This window comes from Platichthys flesus, chromosome 3 (assembly GCF_949316205.1).
Source record: "Platichthys flesus chromosome 3, fPlaFle2.1, whole genome shotgun sequence".
Classification (NCBI taxonomy): domain Eukaryota; kingdom Metazoa; phylum Chordata; class Actinopteri; order Pleuronectiformes; family Pleuronectidae; genus Platichthys; species Platichthys flesus.
The window spans coordinates 24,617,179-24,624,051 of NC_084947.1; positions in this window are offsets into that span (position 1 = coordinate 24,617,179).

Consider the following 6,873-nt stretch of genomic DNA (forward strand, 5'->3'; position numbering starts at 1 on the left):
TACCGTATTTCGCGGGTTTGGACGGTATATACTGCCTGAAGGGGCAGCGACCCATAAATGGCATCAGCTGCTCATCAACTGTTACATTAGGCCCAGGGTTGTAAAATAGGGGAAGGCGGTGCACCGACTTGTCCCACACTGTCCTGATGGCAGCTAGCTTGTCTTTTTGCCGCCGAGCTGGTCTGTCGTCTCTGTTATCAAACCGGATAACCCTGGAAATAATCTGGAAGTTTTTTACAGACATTGTTGCACGAAAAATTTCTCTGCCAGTTTCTTCATCCCACAGGGATTCTGTGGATTCCCCTTTGGACTTGAAAACTCCAGCAAGGATGAGAACCCCAAAGTATGCAGATAAATGGGTTTGGTCCAGCTCATTCCAGCTTTCTCCGAAAACACGCTGCCCCTCCAAATTACTGCAATCCAGAATGATTTTCTGAATGGAATCTGGGATGAAAAGTTAGTAAGACGACTTGATGTCGTGCACATGAGTCACTGCAATCCGTGTTGGCCCTGGTTTCATCCTTATCACATTGGTAGCCATGCGGGGTGGCTCATTTCTTGGGCAAAAAGACGTCAATTTCGTCATTTTTTGACATCCATATGCCACTTGTTGGCTGTGGACGGCCTGGTCCTGGAGCTGGCTGCTGACGGCCTGGTCCTGGGGCTGGCTGCGGACGGCCTGGTCCTGGAGCTGGCTGCTGACGGCCTGGTCCTGGGGCTGGCTGCGGACGGCCTGGTCCTGGGGCTGGCTGCGGACGGCCTGGGCCCCAGGGCTGGCTGCGGACGGCCTGGTCCTGGGGCTGGCTGTGGACGGCCTGGTCCTGGGGCTGGCTGCGGACGGCCTTGTTCTGGTGATGGCTGTGGACGGCCTGGATTTGGGCCTGACTGCAGATGGATTTTTTTCATAGCTGGCTGATGGTCAATCTCATCCTCTTCTTCAAGCTCACTGTCAGAATCTGAATCTACAGAAACATGATCTTCATATTCTGAAAACTCTTCCCCTTCATTATCTACCAAGGATGTTCTCTCGTCAAAAATAATTTCTAAGGCCCTCTGAGCAGAGAAACTTTTTGCCATCTTCAAGGATTGTGATAAGGAGCCTGATTGTCAAAGCTATTTATTTGTTGTATCCCGGCCCCAATTTGAATATCGGGGGCGGGATTTCCTGCAAGATCCTCTGTCTTGCATGAAACATCTATATTTTATATACAACAAGGGCGGGATCCCACAAGCCTTCGAAATTATTTTTTGAAGAGAGAAAATCTTTGGAAGTCAATGAAGGGAAGAGTAGAGAATATGAAGATTATGTTTCTGTCAATTCAGAGTCTGACAGTGAGTTTGAAGAAGAGGATGAGATTGACCATCAGCCAGCTACGTAAAAAGTGAATCTGTAGACAGTCCCAAATCCAGGCCAGGCCATCAGCAGCCAACATATGGATGTCAAAAAATTATGAAATTGAATGGTCTTTTTGCCCTTTAGCCACCCCGCATGGCTATCAATGTAATAAGGATGCAACCAGGGCAGACACGGATAGCAGTGACTCGTGCAGGACATCAAGCCTTCTTACAAGCTTTTCATTACGAAAATCATTCTGGATTGCACTGATTTGGAGGGACAGCGTGTTTTCGTAAAAAGCTGGAATGAGATGGACGAAACTCATTTATTTCCATACTTTGAGGTTCTTATCCTTGCCAGAGTTTTCAAGTCCAAAGGGGAATCAACAGAATCCCTGTGAGATGCAGGAACTGGCAGACAACTTTAACCTAAAATGTGCAGGAATGTGGGAGCAGAGGTGCTTGAAATGTACAATTTAACACTTCACGTAGTCCTGGGTCCAGTGGACCCGAACACCTCATATGTAATGTAAATGTGTAGGGGGGGTGTACAGTGTACAGTCACTGAAAATATGTTATTTTATATGTTCATCACAGAAAATGAGCCAAGGCCAATGAGTCTCAGGTTGAATATTTATCGCATCATTTTTCTTTTAGCAAACATTGAAAACGGGTCCCACAGACCCGAACACCATACAAGGGTTAAATACTGCTTACAATAAAAAGGTTCAAACGTACCAGTCTGTGCCAGATAGAATAGGAAGCAACTTGTTTGTTCACTCTATGTTCTAATTTATATGTGACTATTGTTGCCAGCTGGTCCCACGTTCCCACGTTATCACCACAGCAACAAAGCTATGGACGAAAATGTTTTTTAACTTGCGTACCATTGGCTGTTCAGTTGAGTACTTGCATTTGAGGATAAATTCTCTTGAGGTTCTCACCTTGCTTTTTGCTGCCATTTCCTTTTGAAAAACAGATTGTATCTGAAACACAATGAATCATGGGATATGTTGGGCCATTTGGGATCATCCCAGAGGAGCCTGCGCAGCTCGGTGGTGGAAGAAAACATTTATCATCTGGATTTGGAGGAGCCTTGGAATTAGGACAGTCTAGTCACGCGGATGTGACGCATTCGGTCTACGAATGCAGTCGAGGAGGGATGCGGCCTCTAAATTGATACACAGCTACAGTATTGTTATTTTGTTCAGTTTATAGGCAGGTGGCCAACAAGGTAATGGTTGGGCTATGTAAGGCTAGGTTTTCCAGCTCATAAGGGTCTGCTAGAGTCAACTGCAGGCAGCTGTTTACCAAAAAATATCCAGGTGGAAATATAAACATTCTCCTTTAGGGTGTTTCAACTGCTATTAGTCAATACCAGTAGAACTTATAATGATTCTGTTTGGGGGGGGGGAAGTTAAGTGTCACCTTTCAAAAGAGACCAAGACCATGCATCTACTCCAAATGGTTCAAGAAAAGCTTTCAATTTACTTTGGGGATTTCTCAGACAGGCGTTTTAGGCGAATTTCAAGCCGCACTTAACAATTGGAGATAATATATTAGCTCAATATTTTAGCGTTAGGTAAATACACAATTCTGTAAATGGCTGAAAGGGTAAACTGACAATGGAGTTCTTTAAAATTTTCACACAATATGATCCTACAGCATTATCATAGTACTATTCCTGTGCAAGTTGAGAAACCCCAGATGTCTTTGACTTGCCGTTCAGACACTTTCTATTTCAATCCCATTCAGAGATTTCCACTGCAGGCTAGAGAGATTTCCTTTTTCCATGGACAAAACTAGTTTGGAAATATTGGCAGGTTGTGTTGTTGGAATGGGTTATCAATGAAAATCCGATGTCATAACCAAGGAAATCTGCAACCTAATAAAGTTTGTTGTTTTTTAAATTGAGGACTTCTGTGGGAACATGATTCCTGAATTGTGTCGATCTGAGGTTCTCAGGGCACTTTGCTCGACACTGGCTAGCATGAACATGCAAACAGTCCTGTCCTCTGTAGTGGCTCATGGATTTGGATCTTGCAAACAGGAAGACATTTGTGGCACAAATAACACATTCAGATCTTTTACTGAACATTGACAAAGCATCTACCACACTTGGGGTAAGCACAACTGCAACCTTTCTCACTCTTTTTCCCATGAATTCAATTAGGCTAAAATAGTTGCAGAGCTTCTGTTGAATATTTGACAATCCCATAGCAACATCCCCATGGAGCTTTGAGCAGTCTCTCTCATTAGAACTTTTGAGGTACATTTTTTAAACCTCCCCAGCTCGTCTACGATTGAACACAATGGTTTTTTGAAAGTTACCTTTGCAAGTAAAGCATAATTCTGAGCCGTATCTTCCTCCTACAAGTTGTAAAAGGCACTTACCTAAGATTTCTCAAGGAACTGATGAAGGATCTGAGCATCTTCAGTGAAGGGTAATGTTGATGGTGTGTTGTACTATGCATCAGTGTGTTCAGATGTGTACAATTTCTTGAAAATGTCAGTCTACTTGATCAGTTCTTCATCTTCTGCCATAAGGGCCCAACAATGACTGATGTCACCGATTTTGTGTAGAGTATGCCCCAATTTCAGCGCAGGCTTGGTGTTTGGTATGCAAGTTTTGCTTCCTTTGTGGTTCATGTACAAGGCAATTTCAAGTTGGGCAAGACTTGAAGAAAAAACCTAAGAACTTGACAATCATGAACACACCCACTGGCACACTGTGAATCCTGCGGGCAATTACCTGCTGTATTCACACATCAGCTTAATCGCACATTTGAGTTGTCATGTACAGCTCCGCCAGCTGATGTCTGGAAAAAGTCCAGAGTGCACTGCATGTGTGAAAGGGGCTTCAGTGTAGCTGAGGCAGTAAGAGATGGTCAGGAAATTTAAACTAATGAAGAAAGTGATGAGAGCAAGAAGAGGAGTTGGTGTGCCTCCTTATGTTTATGCACACAAACAACTGATATGCAGACACCTACCATCCAAAAGTAGCTCCAAATCACAGTCCACCTTCGAAACGTTCGTACGTGGATCTCCTGGAAACTTTCGGACACTGACATCGAGGTGTTTGTTATTGAGGTGGAGAACGATTTTATGGGACAGCAGTGATGTCACTAATGAAGAAAATACACTGATACTCTGCCGCTGCTGTCCTCTTCGTCCTTCCATTCGCATGCACACATCACGCTGAACCCTGCACCACTGTCACGGCAGTATTTATTTATTTAGAGCATCAGACCGATTCCATCACATCAGTGGATCCTAACCTCCACTCTGGGATATTATTTGGAAAGTCTCTGCATTTCTTGTAATTGATCTCCTGTGGCCTCTGTGCGCTGGGTCGCTCTGTGCGCTCCTTTTGCTCTGTGCGCCTGATGGGACAGTCATGTTCACTGCAGCGATTTGATGATACACGCACAGTGTTAGAAGATATTATTAAAAACTATTAATGACTCGGCTCTGTAACGCCGCTTTTAAATCGAATCTGAACGTAATTAGCTGTAAGTTGTTTTATATATTTTTTAATCAAAACTAAGCTGTTGGTTTTAATGTAAATGATGAATTGAATCAATAATCTGGCTTCGGTTCAACACCTAACGTCTGTGTCGCCACTTTCCCGTCTCCAAAATGTTCTTACGCGTGTGTCAGAGTTTGCGTGGAAATACGCACATTTTCCCGTCAAGTTTTTTTTTTATAAATCTCAACGTTTGCGTGAGAAGTGGTGTATGCAAGTTTCAGGCCCCGTTTGGAAGTACGCAACGGTTATAAATTAGACCCCTGATGTGGATGGTACCTCACCATGTTGGACATCACAAGACGTCCCTCTAGATTTCTGGAGATTTTCATAACAATATATTGTATCAGTGTCTTGTGTGTCTGTATGTGGCAGTATATTTGTTTTTTACTACCTTTATGACCTGAGTACCTTACTTCTCCTCAGCCAGTCTGAGTCACCATAATGATAGGTGATCTCCTCTCCTGGACCTATGTTGCGTATTGCAAACAAACACAAATGGGGTTTCCCTTGCACAGTTAAGTACTTCATCTTGGCATTAGGGTTGATAAGGTCATCATTTACAAGTCTTTGAGTGACCCATCCTCTTTGCTGCATCAACACTACAAAAACAGTAACCATTAATTATAAATCTTTTAATTTATTCACATACAAGAGCAGTCTATATTAACCTGACTTAAGCGCCCTCTATCAATAATTAGTATATGTTCAGCAACAACAGCAATGTGCCATGGTATTTGGGTTAAGACGAGTTAGCACTGAAATAAGATACTTATAGGGCACCACAACTTATCATTAAAATGGAACTCAAACATGAACACCTTAAGGCTGTTATGGTAAAGTCTCTGTCTCATTTCACATTCCTCCTTGGTTATTAGTTCACCCGATATTCCAACAGACTCTCCAGACGGAGCAGTAATTCCTTAACAACATATTCCTTGAAATGAACCGGCTGTCTCACAGCTCTCCCAGAACGGGACACAACTTGGAGTGGCTCTCTCGTGCCGGTGTCACTACCCGCCAGCGGTTCTTCGGCCTCGCAGCCTCCTTCGGGTGACCCCTGGTCCTGTAGCGATGGAGCATGAAGAGGAGAAGCCGGGGGACTACACGCAGAACCCACCGGCAGTGTATTAATAAGAGTCACTAAATAAAATGGTTTAAAGAAGCTCTCCAAAGACATCTGTTTTTTTACTCGTTTTCGCTAGTTTGGGCGAGTAACGTTTCATGGGACTGAGACAAGCGTCTTGACGTGTCAAGAGGCTCAGGCGATTGTTACGTCAGAGGAAATCCGGTCGTTTTTCAAAATAAAACGAAAGACTCTAATAATCAATTATACAGGAAATTATATAAATCATTTATTCTTTCTGTGCGGCCCGGTAACAAATGCCTCACGGTCCGGTACCGGGCCATGGCCCGGAGGTTGGGGACCACTGATCTACCCTGTTTGCCTTATGGGTTCCATGTCAGTGTCTGTTTTGTTATTGCTGTTGTGTTTATTCGTAGTGTGTGACCAATCCAGCTCCATTTTCACCTTAACAGCTGTACATCTACTGTTTCTTGTTTTGTGCTTTCCCACAGGTTGATGTTGCTAATTGTGTTTGGCCAGAAGACTCCAAGGATGTGTCTTAGGCAGTGGTTTATGAAGGTTTGCAGTTTGTTTGTGATGTCAGTGGTGGTTCTCCAGGTTTCCGAGCCATAGAGCAGCATGGTTTTACTGTTGGAGTTGAAGCTTCGTCTTGAGGGAGATTTTTTTTACTTTTCCAAATTTAGTTTAACCCTTGTTTTGTCCTTGCTTCCCCCGGCATATTATGATACACACGTAGGGCAATAGAAACGTGAGCAGCCCTTGCAGACGTATTTGTTACACCGGCAGCCCACGGTGCAAGTATTACAGTCTTTTTTCGTGGAGCATATCTGACGCCTCTTCCTCTTATTCGCCCTGAGCAGGACTGCTACTAGGGCCGTGGAAGAGGCCGGACCCTAGGGTCAAGCGTCTTTGTGGACTATAGCTC